General features: G+C 39.0%; 1 protein-coding gene across 3 annotated transcripts in view; it reads left to right on the top strand.

The window, feature by feature from the left end:
* unc13c (unc-13 homolog C (C. elegans)) overlaps positions 1–14,804 on the top strand; it is a 343,459-nt gene that overhangs the window by 28,812 nt on the left and 299,843 nt on the right. The gene's annotated exons all lie outside the window — the stretch shown is intronic.

The raw sequence follows: 14,804 nt of genomic DNA, 5'->3' as shown, positions 1-14,804 counted from the left end.
ATGATATTCTTGACTATTTGATCATTGTCACAAAATAAACCCTGACAGTGAGATCAGGAACCTGATGCAAAGCAGACTCAAAGCAAAGCTATTCAAAATTTTGGGGTTAGCAAGAATTATTTAATACCTTAAATGGGTCATATAATGCAACATGCACTTTTACGAGTTGACTGTACTGAAATGTGTGTTGGCACTGTACGCAACCATCATATAATGATAAAAATCCATCAAGTTTTTTTTTTAATCTACTTGTATGTTTTCCCTGTCTCATATCGACACACCTCCCACGATTGTTGATTGACAGCAGCGTTTCAACACAGACCCGCCCTGAGTGAGCTGTCAGCATAGTCCGCCATAGTTGATACGCTGGAGAAGAATGGCATCTAAGAGATTGTGTTGTTCTGTTCTTGGGTGCAATAACAAACACAGAAATTATTTTGATGTTCCTAAATCCGAAACGCTGAAGACGCAGTGGCTGAGTTTTGTTTTCGAAGGGAATATTCCCCACGATCAACGTCAATGCTTTCATGTTTGCTCGAATCATTTCTCACCAGACTGCTTTATAAACGAGGGTCAGTATAAAGCTGGTTTTCCTAAGAATGAAGCTGCTCCTGAAAAAAAGATTGGGTACCAACTATTCGTGTCCCTGCTGCACCTCCAGAAGAAGTGGTTGTTAAAAGGGATAGTTCACTCAAAAATGAAAATTTCTGTCTGTTTTTACTCACCCTCATGTTGTTCCAACCCCGTTAGACCTTCGCTCATCTTCGGAACACAAATTAAGATATTTTTGATGAAATCTGAGAGCTGGATCACTCCTCCATAGGCTTCTTAAGGGATTGAAACTTGTTCCCCGAAAACTTATTAAAGACAGTTAAAATAGTCCAAGTGACTACAGAGGCTCATTCCTAAGTTTATCAAGCGATGAGAATACTTTTTGTGCGCAAAACCCCCAAAATAACGACTATATTCAACTAATAATTTCCTTCTCTGTGGGGCTCGAGTGAGTTCACTAGTGTAACAGTGTAAGCTTCTGTTATTGTACATCACACGTATCACACACATGACCAGCATTGGCCAATAGTAAGCCAATGTGTGACGTAGCTCTGAGCTATCACACTACGTTTACTGAATAGAGCCCCACAGAGAAGGAAATGAATAGTTGAAATAAAGTCTTTTTTTGCGCTCAAAAAGTATTCTCGTCATTTGATAAATTTAAGATTGCGAAACTGTAGTCACTTGGACTATTTTAACAATGTCTTTAATAACTTTTCGTGGCCGGCAAGTTTCAGTCCCTTAGGAGCCTATAGAGGAATGATCCAGCTCTCAGATTTAATCAAAAATAACTTAATTTGTGTTCCGAAGATGAACGAAGGTCTTTCGGGGTTGGAACAACATGAGGGTGAGTTAAAACTGACCGATTTTTCATTTTTGAGTGAACTATCCCTTTAAGTTTTATTAACTTTATATTAAACTTTGCATATTGCGTGTATGCTTCATGATGAATGCGTTGAATGGTGAAGGTTCACACTCAGGATACATTACGTGTTTCCATGTATGTCATTCTTAATATAATTCATAATCCCATATTTATAATGAACAACGTGTTATGGTTATTGTGTTATTACAAACTTTGTATGTATAAGTTACATCAGTAAACACATAGCGTTCATATCTCACTACTCTACCCTGCCAGTACATACAAAGATAGATCAAAGTGACATTACGTTAACCAACCATTCAGAAACATCCTGTTCTAGAATTAATTGTCGAACTTCTTCGGGCCGTCACCCGTCATCTTGTTCCGCCTTCGACTCCGGTTCAAATTGATACGGTTGCACAGGTGTGTCCTCAGAGGCTCCCGCTGCCATTCTTTCTCCAAAATATACCCTCAACTGTTGTCAAGGCAACACTCCATGTGTGTTGTCAAAACACCACACAGAACAGAGGGGCGGGATAATCGAAGCTCATTATCATTTAAAGACGCATGCACTTAAACGGAGTGGTAAAATGAGTACCAGGTAAAATGTGTGTTTTCTTAAAATACTTTTTATTTAAAGTATATTACAACCTTTTCATTTAGACCCTGAAGAATCATTAACTTATAAAAATGGCATTATATGACCCCTTAAGAAAGTTTTATTTCTTCTGCTCACCAAGGCTGGATTTCTTTGATCAAAATTTGGTACAATCAAAAATATTGTGAATTATTATTATTATTATTTTCTCTGTGGATGTATTTTAAGATGTAATTAAATTATTCCTGTGATGCAAAGCTGAATTTTCAGCATCATTACTCCAGTCTTCGGTGTCACATAATCCTTCAGAGATCATTTTGATATGCTGATTTGCTGCTCAAGAAACATTTATTATTATTATCAATGTTAAAAACAGTAGTGCTGCTTCATATCTTTGTGGAAACAGTTATACATTTCATTAGCTTTCTCTGATAAATAGAAGATCCATTCAGTGTGGCCGTGATGAGGATGTTGCTGTTGTACTTGACTTGTGTTAAAAGCATTAAGATGCTTTCTGATTATTTGGGTGTTGATCGATGATTCTAGTTTTAATTGTATTTGCATACTTAAGATTGAAGGAGGGGTTAAAAACCTGAGAGAGGAAAGAACGTCTTAATCAATAAAGAAGAATGACTCTTCTTTTTATCCAGACCTTCTTCCCTCCCATTAATTGATCCACTGAATCAACAGCACAGATTCACACGGTGTGATGTGATGTTTAGCGCTCTGTTATGACACTGAGATGCAGGTAGTTACTCGACAAACCCGATTATATTTCAGCTGGAGAGTATATCATTTTATTTATTTATTTATTTATTTATAAACTTATAAGAATATATAATGTGCATTCAGGCACAAACTGGACATGCTGGGGAATTTCCTATTTATTTCCTATTCTGTTTTTATCTACCAACAAAATTACCTGGATGTGCATTAGGTGTGTAATTGATGATGCATCCTTGTCATTTATTACAACTAAATAAAACCCCAAATCAGGGTTGTGGCGAGCAGGATGAGGCCTCGGTGATCTGATAGTCATTTTTTTTTTGTGTTAAACACAATACTTAGAGACAACTTCATTATAAAGAAAAACAACAAATATATATATATATATATATATATATATATATGTACATATAAAAAAAATGCTATTATAAACTAGATTAGTGGATAACTCATCAAAACTTAGCCTAGAAAAATCACAAGTGCACAATAATTGTATAAAATCTGAATATTTAGTTACGCATTGCTCTTTGTATTGTTGTAAAATACATTCATGAAAAACAACGTAAAAATCAGATGCACTGCTGTTTTAAATGTATAGCACAGGTGTTTAGTGAGGCAGCAACATGTAAGAGATGGACAGAACAAAGGCTATTAATAATCTTTCATTGTGTTATCTTTCAAAGTATTATGACATGATCATGAAAAACTGCAATACAGTGCTGCACAAAGTGCTTATGCACATCACGAGCGCTGAATGATGCACTTGAAGCCACATGGAGTCACAGGGCGGCGCGCAGCTCTTCGAGTCCGCATTGAAAAGTTAAAAGCTCCAAGGAAAGAGAAAGACATATCGATGCATAGTGTATTATACAGTATCTATGCAATAGTTTATTCAGCCTTTTCTTTTAACAGTTTTAAATTTCAGTTAGGCTACTGTGCGCGTGATGAACAATAGCTTGTTTTCACGTGACGTCACGCAACTGCGTTGCCATGGCGCGAAGCGCAAATGGAGGGCAGGAAGTGATTTCTATATTTAGGAAGCACTTAAACACACTCAAAATGCCTATGTTTTGCGTCGTTTATGGTTGCTCAAATCGATCAAACCACGAGGAGTTTTTATCGTGTGACAAAAGTTGTTGTTCATAAGGGAGGAAAGTACATGAAATTGACAGAAAAACACCGGGAAAATGCCTTATAAACCTACGTCTGCGGTCGGGAGGAGCCGAATGGGAAAATGCCTGTGTGTGTGTGCGCAGTGATCACTTCGTCAACTGTGAGTTAATATTTATGTGGCTTATAATTACATTATTCCGGTGTTTAAATACACTTATGTGGCTGTTTGTGTAACATAGCAGTTTCCGAACTTTGTAAAGTCAAAGTATGTCTGTAAGACGAGTTAGTTGCTGATATTTACAGCCTCGATGGCAGGCAAATCTCTCAATTCAGTTGAAAATCGGTCCTCTTCATAACGTAAGGATCACGTCCAACATATGTTTCGATTTTCTGTTTATATATTTCTCTTGTAATAGCGTCTAAAGTAGTACAGTACAGATTTTCCTCCATCTCGTCCATTGCGCTCTTCACTCCTTGCCCTCCATCTGCGTTCCGCGCGTCAATACAATCACGTGACTGCAAACCACCTATTATAGTGCGCTGACTACTCTAGTGTTGTGATCTAACAGACACTCAGTGGAAAGTGATTAAGTTACAGCAATAAAAGTCTTGCAAGATAATGATTTTATGTGAACCATAGACCTTTATCTACGGATCAATTATAATAATATTAAAATTGAATCTTGGAAAGAGTTTCATCATGTTAACTGTCATAACCGAATGCGACGTGCTGTTTGAACACCGAATAGAGAATGACTGACAGCCGCAGCGAAGGGAAAACCTTAATTCAACCTAAATTTAATTACTTAAATAATATACATTTCTATCTCACATTATACTATAGTATGGCCTATAGTATGGCTTCATTTAGTATAAAGTGTACACAATTAACGTAGGTCACATATTTCAGTTTCAAAACGGTGAATTTGGCCGAAAGGTGAGATCAATATGCCGCATTCATGTATGCTGCATATTGATAACAGTTCCCTGATGCCCGCAAATTAGTTCAAACTCACGGAATCAAGAGCGCGCATGCGAGACAGAAGATAATGTGCTCCAAAGCGTCCGTGTTGCGCGCGCAGCAGGGTAGAGCGTCGAGGGAGAGAGACCTGCCTCATGAAGCGCATGTAAGATAGAGAGCATCATTACTGGCCTGTTTCAACCAATCACCAGTAAACAATCCCCGTGACGTAAGACCAACTAATCGATACTGACTTTCATTGACAACAATTTTCATAATTGATTATAATCGATTTTATCGATTAGTTGTTTCAGCCCTAAAATATATAGAATTGAACTGTTTTATTGCAACATATGCAAATAAGTTTGGGCACCCCTGATAATTATCATAATTTCAGTTAATAATCTGCTGGCCTTTCGACGCAGCAACTTCATTTTTTTTATTATTTATAATATACCTTATTGAAACCGTAAATAACATTTATTGAATTAACAGATACAAAGCAATATGAGTCACAACAAAAACAGGCAGACATTTGGGCACCCCAATGGAAAAATCACATCAATATTTAGTAGAGCCTCCTTTTGCTGAAATAACAGCCTGTATATGCTTCTTATAGCCACTGTTAAGTCCTTGGTTGAGCGCTTTGAGCGTTTGGCTTGAGCTCATTGAGCGCTTGGCTCATTAATAGGCTGTGCTGCGGCAAATGCACATCCAATGGTGCAGGCGCCTCTGACGTGCGACTATATGGAATAATCTCCCAATCAAACTCCGCTTTCAGAAAGTAATAAACTGCCTCCGGAACCCATTTAAAGTACAAAAATCCATTCAACAAAATTAGTGATGCAGTTCGCTCAGCCGATATATATATATATATATATATTAGGGCTGTCAGTTTAACGGTGTTAACGCAAACCCATTTTAACGGCGTTAATTTTTTATCGCACGATTAACAGTCTTTTTGTCCTAGCAAACTTTGTAGTTTTTTCAAATGCTTTTGCAACAGGACGCGGCATGCGTCCTGATCCATTTCGGCGTCTCGCACTCGTCATCCACTCAAAGCCGGCTCGCAAGCTCAAACGTGTGTTTGTGGCGTGCCTGTTGTTTTGTTTCCGTTCTAGATAGATCCGCTTGCGCTTTGGTCGAAGAAGCAACAAAACCTCGTTTTGGACGTTTTGTGCCGCACACACTCGTTTCGGCTTGCGAGCCGGCCAAATTGTAACGTTACGTTTTGAGTGGATGACGAGCGCGAGACGCCGAAATGGATACCCTAAGATTCTGAATGGAAAGTTTACTTTTAAAAAGTTGCCAAATTGTCCCATTGACAAGACCAAGTGATCTGTGTTTTGTCTTTGTGAACTGAGCGATCATCATCGCAGCACGTCCAGTCTGAAACACCACTTGATGATGGCCAAGCAAACACACACACACACAGATGATGCGAATTCTTCACCCTCTTGTCAATATCAGGACCTCGTCAGTATTTCTTTCACCCTTTTATTGATAGACAGTGTTGCATTGTGTGAGAGATTATTTATATATGTAAGTGTGAAATTGAACACTATTCCAATGTTATAAAAAACATTTGCACTAAACAAGCCAATCCACTTTTCCATGTTGACAAGGGAAATTAAAATGAGAAAAACATAATGTAACAAAAAGAAATCAAAAGACATTTAGAATAAAAATGTGCGATTAATCGCAAGTTTACTGACATTATTGCGATTAATCGCGATTAAATATTTTAATCGTTTGACAGCACAAATATATATATATATGTATACAGTCCCTAAAAAAATCTTGTCGCTTATCTATTTTGTAGAATCACCTGCTATTAACCAGACTTTTAATTAATCAGTTGGTGTTAGAAATAGCTCATATGAAAAGCTAAAACCCTCCCAAGACAGAACAATTGAAGCAAGACAGAAAGGTCAAATTTTGGCAAGACAAAAGGTTTTTTTGCCTATACAGACATTGAACAAATTTTCTATGAACAAATAACCCATGTGGTTTGGCAAGGATTCATACAATTTATTAATAAAGTCATAAGGAATAACAAAGAAAGCAGTCTTGGCTCCCAGAGTTCATCTATATTCTTTGGTTTCGTCTTCCACGCTTCCTCTTTCATCCTACCCCACATATGCTCAATGATGTTCATGTCTGGTGACTGGGCTGGCCAATCCTATCTTGATCTTCTTCGCCTTGAGGAACTTTGATGTGGAGATGGAAATATGCGATGGAGGACCATCCTCCTGCAGAATTTGGCCTCTTTTATGGTTGGGAATATAATAGGTAGCTAAGATTTCTTGTTATTTTAGACCATCGATGTTGCCTTCCACCCTGCAGATTCTCGCACACCCCCATAGTGGATGTAACCCCAGACCAAGATTTTTCAGCCACCAAACTTCACTGTTTTCTGGGTGAATCTCGGATCCACGCAGGCTCCATTAGGTCTCCTGCAATATTTGCGGCGACTGTGGTGTAATTCAACAGAAGATTCATCTGAAAAATCCACCTTCCACTTTCCAAGCATCTATCCTTTTAGCAGGCTGTGGGCCTTGGCAAATGCCACACGGTTTTTCAATTGTCTTTTGTTTAGTGTTGGCTTCTGATTCAACCATGGAGGCCATTTTGAGATAGAATCCGACAAACTGTTCTGGTTGACACAGGGACTTTAGGTGACCAGGCCTCGTGGAGCTCTGCTGGAGTGAAACATTGGGTTTTACCAAGCTGTGAATATTAGAATACTTTTTGAAAGTTTCGTTTTGCACTGAAACATTATTGCAAAAGCTGTTGGGATTAAAATGAGCCATTTCTTGTAATAAAAATCTTGATTAGAAATATATTTCAGCGGCACTTTAGATCAATTTGAACACAAGCGACAAGACTTTTGTCAGGGACTATATATATATATATATATATATATATAGTAGCACACAAATATTTAAGAACATCGGAAGATTGTCATTTGTAGTGCTTCATGGGTTTATGTTGTAGAGAAGCTGAAAAGTCATATTTTCTTGAAAGCTTAAACAGATACTTCACCCTAAAGTGACTAATTTACTGACCCCTATGTCGTTCCAAATCTGTCTTGAGTTTCTTCTGTTGAACTCAAAATAAGATATTTTAAAGAATGTCTCATTGATTTTCTGCCCATAGAATGAAGGTCATACACAATATTACATATACAGGTACATACTCTACGTTATATAGTACACTCATTGCTACATGTGTTGAAGGTACCGTTAGCGAGTGATAAATGGACAGGTCAAAGATGGGGTTCAGCGGTACAGTGCAATCGACCTTAATCCAACACTAGCAGTCCTCTAAAGAATAGCAGCACTACAATTACTCTTTTAGATGCACCTTTTTCCAAACAGCCTTCGACGGGTCTCAAAGACTTAAAAAGGAGGAAGGTCAGATATAGAGAGCAGAGGCTGTAGCTAGCCAGCAGATTACTAAGTAGGTCGAACAGATGTCCGAGGCTTTTCAAATGCTTTAAATATGCCAGCAAAAGTGAGAACAAAGTAAAAAAAAAAAAAAAAAACGAGAGAGAAAGAAACATGAAGTGAGGGGGCTGAGGGAGAAATTATAAAAGAAACACAATTCCTTCGAGAAAAGCGTGCCCAAAACAGCCCATGCGTCCATATGCTTAAGAAGACACATTAAAACAAGGACAGAAACTGTTATATCACGAGAACTCTCCTCAGCATTCACAGAAAGAAGGAGAAATATAGCTGCAAGCAGCCATTACCGGGGCCAAGCGCAAGAAGCGGCAACATATGCCAAAATGGCAAGGAGTGGCAGACCAACTGCAGCAAGGAGCAATTAAGGGCATTTTGAGAGAACTTTGGGCAAATGGCTAAGAAAATCACAAACATTAACTTATAAGATGATTTAATGGGTTATCACTTTCGAACAATAGGTGGCGCAGTTACGAAATAGATGTGATGTGGTCAGACTGAGGTAACAATGACACATGCAAAGTTTGGTGTCAAAATGTGAAGGCATTGCAGAGATAAAGCCTAAATAGTAATTTTGGCAGCATGCCTACATTTTGATGCTGTGGTATACGAAAACGGTTTTGTCTATCATCGTGCAATTCATAACTTTTAGTCGGCACGGTCTGGAGATGATACGATTCAATTTTCGTGAAAATCGGACAAACGGTCTAGGAGGAGTTCGAAAAAGAAGGTTTTTCAAAGAAATAAAGATGGCGAACAGGAAGTTTGTCTGATTATGGAAAACCTGATATCTATATTTTCGGCATAACAGAAGGAATCTATTAAGATCAGTTTCATTGCAATAGGCAAATTTATTCAAAAGTTATTAGCGTTCTCAGAAATTAATTATAACTTTTGACCAACAGGTGGCGCTGTCTCAAAATCTTTTGAGTACCTTCAGGGCATGCTGCTTATGGCACACACTGAGTTTTGTAATATTACACCAATGCATTTGTTTAGTATAGCATTTTTTTTCACAAAACTCTATTGAAGTCAATGGGAATTTCACGTTTTGTTCTATTATAGCGCCACCAAGAGGCTCAGTCCCACAATTTTTTTTATGTGTCCTCAGAGTGACCCCATACATATGTGTGTCAATTTTGGTGAAAATATCTCAATTCACTTCCGAGTTATAAACATTTATATGAAAAAACACTTAAAAAATGACTGACACATGACTTTGTTTGAATTTTACTACCCCTTACTATCAATATTTTTGCATTTGGGCATTAGCGTATAGTTAACGAGCTATGATTCCGTGTTTTTGGCGGTGGTTTCGTCTCGATCGGAACAGCGGTTTTGAAGATATCGCCAAGTGTTTTTTTCGCGCTAAATCGCTACGTTACACCAACCGTAACACGAAACCCAGCATGTTTAGTATCGTTGGACTCGGCAACGATTCAGGAACTCAAAAAGATGACTCCCGTGAAAATAAGTGTACCAAACCCAAAGTTATAAGCGTTTGAAAAACAAAAATTCACCACTAGGTGGCGCTGTTTCGAAACTTCTCAGGCTCCTTCAGGGCATTGTACTGATGACCCATACCGAGTTTCGTAACAATTCGTTCATGCGTTCAAAAAATACAGCATTTTAGCACATAATTCAAAATGGCCGACCGCCAAAATGGCCGTTCTGGGAAAATTGGATATCGGTGGACTTGGCATGACGCCCTGAATCTAACGAGACCAAATTTATGATTTTTGGACAAACCGTTCAGAAGTTACGAGCAAAAATAGCCATTTTTCATATCTCCGGACCACTAGGTGGCGCTGCGCCGAAACGCAGCACGTAGCCTCAGGTCATGCTTGTGATAACACGTACCAAGTTTGGTCTGAAAACGAGTAAGCGTTGCGGAGATACAACCTCACGTCTGTTTTCGCAAGCGCTACGTAAATTTTGTTTACGCGTTTATCGAAAACGGTTATTCGAATCAACTTGAATTCCATAACTTTTTGTCAGCACTGCCTGGAGATGATCCGGTGCGATTTTGGTGAAAATCGGACAAACCGTCTAGGACGAGTTCGCAAAAGTAGGTTTTTTGTAAAATTCAAAATGGCGGCCGTTTTTTTATGACGGAAAATGACGTCATAGGGTGCGATCGAATCGGCATGAGCTCAGGAACAAGAGGAAAAAATAATTTTGTTGATAGGCCTTACGGTTCAAAAGTTATTAGCATAATAAAAGTGAAACTTTGGACAGTTGGTGGCGCTAGAGGGAATGAGTTAGAGACACCAAAATTGGTGTATTTAAAGTTGGGACTGTCCTCTATCAGAATGTCAAACCAAAACAACTTTCCCGCAAACCGGTCTATGGGCTGCCATAGACGCCCAGTCGGAAGAAGAATAATAATAATAAATATAGCTGCAAGCAGCCATTACCGGGGCCAAGCGCAAAAAGCGGCAACATATGCCAAAATGGCAAGGAGTGGCAGACCAACTGCAGCAAGGAGCAATTAAGGGCATTTTGAGAGAACTTTGGGCAAATGGCTAAGAAAATCACATAAACATTAACTTATAAGACGATTTAATGGGTTATCACTTTCTAACAATAGGTGGCGCAGTTACGAAATAGATGTGATGTGGTCAGAGTGAGGTGACAATGACACATGCAAAGTTTGGTGTCAAAATGTGAAGGCATTGCAGAGATAAAGCCTAAATAGTAATTTTGGCAGCATGCCTAAATTTTGATGCTGTGGTATACGAAAACGGTTTTGTCTATCATCGTGCAATTCATAACTTTTATTCGGCACGGTCTGGAGATGATACGATTCAATTTTCGTGAAAATCGGACAAACGGTCTAGGAGGAGTTCGAAAAAGAAGGTTTTTCAAAGAAATAAAGATGGCGAACAGGACGTTTGTCTGATTATGGAAAACCTGATATCTATGTTTTCGGCATAACCGAAGGAATCTATTAAGATCAGTTTCATTGCAATAGGCAAATTTATTCAAAAGTTATTAGCGTTCTCAGAAATTAATTATAACTTTTGACCAACAGGTGGCGCTGTCTCAAAATCTTTTGAGTACCTTCAGGGCATGCTGCTTATGGCACACACTGAGTTTTGTAATATTACACCAATGCATTAGTTTAGTATAGCATTTTATTTCACAAAACTCTATTGAAGTCAATGGGAATTTCACGTTTTGTTCTATTATAGCGCCACCAAGAGGCTCAGTCCCACAATTTTTTTTATGTGTCCTCAGAGTGACCCCATACATATGTGTGTCAATTTTGGTGCAAATATCTCAATTCACTTCCGAGTTATAAACATTTATATGAAAAAACACGTAAAAAATGACTGACACATGACTTTGTTTGAATTTTACTACCCCTTACTATCAATATTTTCGCATTTGGGCATTAGCGTATAGTTAACAAGCTATGATTCCGTGTTTCTGGCGGTGGTTTCGTCTCGATCGGAACAGCGGTTTTAAAGATATCGCCAAGTGTTTTTTCCGCGCTAAATCGCTACGCTACACAAACCGTAAGACAAAACCCAGCATGTTTAGTATCGTTGGACTCGGCAACGATTCAGGAACTCAAAAAGATGACTCCCGTGAAAATAAGTGTACCACACCCAAAGTTATAAGCGTTTGAAAAAAGAAATTCACCACTAGGTGGCGCTGTTTCGAAACTTCTCAGGCTCCTTCAGGGCATCGTACTGATGACCCATACCGAGTTTCGTAACAATTCGTTTATGCGTTCAAAAAATACAGCATTTTAGCACATAATTCAAAATGGCCGACAGCCAAAATGGCCGATCTGGGAAAATTGCATATCAGTCGACTCGGCATGACGCCCTGAATCTAACGAGGTGAAGTTTATGATTTTTGGACAAACCGTTCAGAAGTTACGAGCAAAAATAGCCATTTTTCATATCTCCGGACCACTAGGTGGCGCTGCGCCGAAACGCTGCACGTAGCCTCAGGTCATGCTTGTGATGACACGTACCAAGTTTGGTCTGAATAGGATGAAGCGTTGCGGAGATACAGCCTCACGTCTGTTTTTGCAAGCGCTACGTAAAATTAGTTTGCGCGTTTATCAAAAACGGTTCTTCGAATCATCTTGAATTCCATAACTTTTTGTCAGCACTGCCTGGAGATGATCCGGTGCGATTTTGGTGAAAATCGGACAAACCGTCTAGGACGAGTTCGCAAAAGTAGGTTTTTTGGAAAATTCAAAATGGCGGCCGTTTTTTTATGACGGAAAATGACGTCATAGGGTGCGATCGAATCGGCATGAGCTCAGGAACAAGAAGAAAAAAGAATTTTGTTGATAGGCCTTACGGTTCAAAAGTTATTAGCATAATAAAAGTGAAACTTTGGACAGTTGGTGGCGCTAGAGGGAATGAGTTAGAGACACCAAAATTGGTGTATTTAAAGTTGGGACTGTCCTCTATCAGAATGTCAAACCAAAACAACTTTCCCGCAAACCGGTCTATGGGCTGCCATAGACGCCCAGTCGGAAGAAGAATAATAATAATAATAATAAGAACCGGCACAGATACAATAGGTGCCTCCGCACCTTCGGTGCTTGGCCCCTAAATATAGCTGCAAGCAGCCATTACCGGGGCCAAGCGCAAGAAGCGGCAACATATGCCAAAATGGCAAGGAGTGGCAGACCAACTGCAGCAAGGAGCAATTAAGGGCATTTTGAGAGAACTTTGGGCAAATGGCTAAGAAAATCACATAAACATTAACTTATAAGATGATTTAATGGGTTATCACTTTCGAACAATAGGTGGCGCAGTTACGAAATAGATGTGATGTGGTCAGAGTGAGGTGACAATGACACATGCAAAGTTTGGTGTCAAAATGTGAAGGCATTGCAGAGATAAAGCCTAAATAGTAATTTTGGCAGCATGCCTAAACTTTGATGCTGTAGTATACGAAAACGGTTTTGTCTATCATCGTGCAATTTATAACTTTTAGTCGGCACGGTCTGGAGATGATACGATTAAAGTTTCGTGAAAATTGGACAAACGGTGTAGGAGGAGTTCGAAAAAGAAGGTTTTTCAAAGAAATAAAGATGGCGGACAGGAAGTTTGGCTGATTATGCAAAACCTGATATCTATGTTTTCGGCATAACCCAAGGAATCTATTAAGATCAGTTTCATTGCAATAGGCAAATTTATTCAAAAGTTATTAGCGTTTTCAGAAATTAATTATGACTTTTGACCAACAGGTGGCGCTGTCTCAAAATCTTTTGAGTACCTTCAGGGCATGCTGCTTATGGCACACACTGAGTTTTGTAATATTACACCAATGCATTTGTTTAGTATAGCATTTTATTTAACAAAACTCTATTGAAGTCAATGGGAATTTCACGTTTTCTTCTTTTATAGCGCCACCAAGAGCCTCAGTCCCACAATTTTTTTTATGTGTCCTCAGAGTGACCCCATACATATGTGTGTCAATTTTGGTGCAAATATCTCAATTTACTTCCGAGTTATAAACATTTATATGAAAAAACACGTAAAAAATGACTGACACATGACTTTTTTTGAATTTTACTACCCCTTACTATCAATATTTTCGCATTTGGGCATTAGCGTATAGTTAACAAGCTATGATTCCGTGTTTCTGGCGGTGGTTTCGTCTCGATCGGAACAGCGGTTTTGAAGATATCGCCAAGTGTTTTTTTCGCGCTAAAACGCTACGCTACGCCATCCGTGAGACGAAACCCGACATATTTGGTATCGTTGGACTCGGCAACGATTCAGGACCTCAAAAATATGACTCCCGTGAAAATAAGTGTACCACACCCAAAGTTATAAGCGTTTGAATAAAACAATTCACCACTAGGTGGCGCTGTTTCGAAACTTCTCAGGCTCCTTCAGGGCATCGTACTGATGACCCATAACGAGTTTCGTAACAATTCGTTCATGCGTTCAAAAAATACAGCATTTTAGCACATAATTCAAAATGGCCGACAGCCAAAATGGCCGATCTGGGAAAATTGGATATCGGTCGACGCGGCATGACGCCCTGAATCTAACGAGACCAAGTTTTTGATTTTTGGAGAAACCGTTCAGAAGTTACGAGCAAAAATAGCCATTTTTCATATCTCCGGACCACTAGGTGGCGCTGCGCCGAAACGCAGCACGTAGCCTCAGGTCATGCTTGTGATAACACATACCAAGTTTGGTGTGAAAACGAGTAAGCGTTGCGGAGATACAACCTCACGTCTGTTTTCGCAAGCGCTACGTAAATTTTGTTTACGCGTTTATCGAAAACGGTTATTCGAATCATCTTGAATTCCATAACTTTTTGTCAGCACTGCCTGGAGATGATCCGGTGCGATTTTGGTGAAAATCGGACAAACCGTCTAGGACGAGTTCGCAAAAGTAGGTTTTTTGGAAAATTCAAAATGGCGGCCGTTTTTTTATGACGGAAAATGACGTCATAGGGTGCGATCGAATCGGCATGAGCTCAGGAACAAGAGGAAAAAAGAATTTTGTTGATAGGCCTTACGGTTCAAAAGTTATT

Source organism: Pimephales promelas, chromosome 10, assembly GCF_988280905.1.
Source record: "Pimephales promelas chromosome 10, fPimPro1.hap1.1, whole genome shotgun sequence".
In the NCBI taxonomy this organism is placed as follows: domain Eukaryota; kingdom Metazoa; phylum Chordata; class Actinopteri; order Cypriniformes; family Leuciscidae; genus Pimephales; species Pimephales promelas.
The sequence above is the reverse complement of the archived record's forward strand: the minus strand, read 5'-3'. Positions and strand labels throughout refer to the sequence as shown.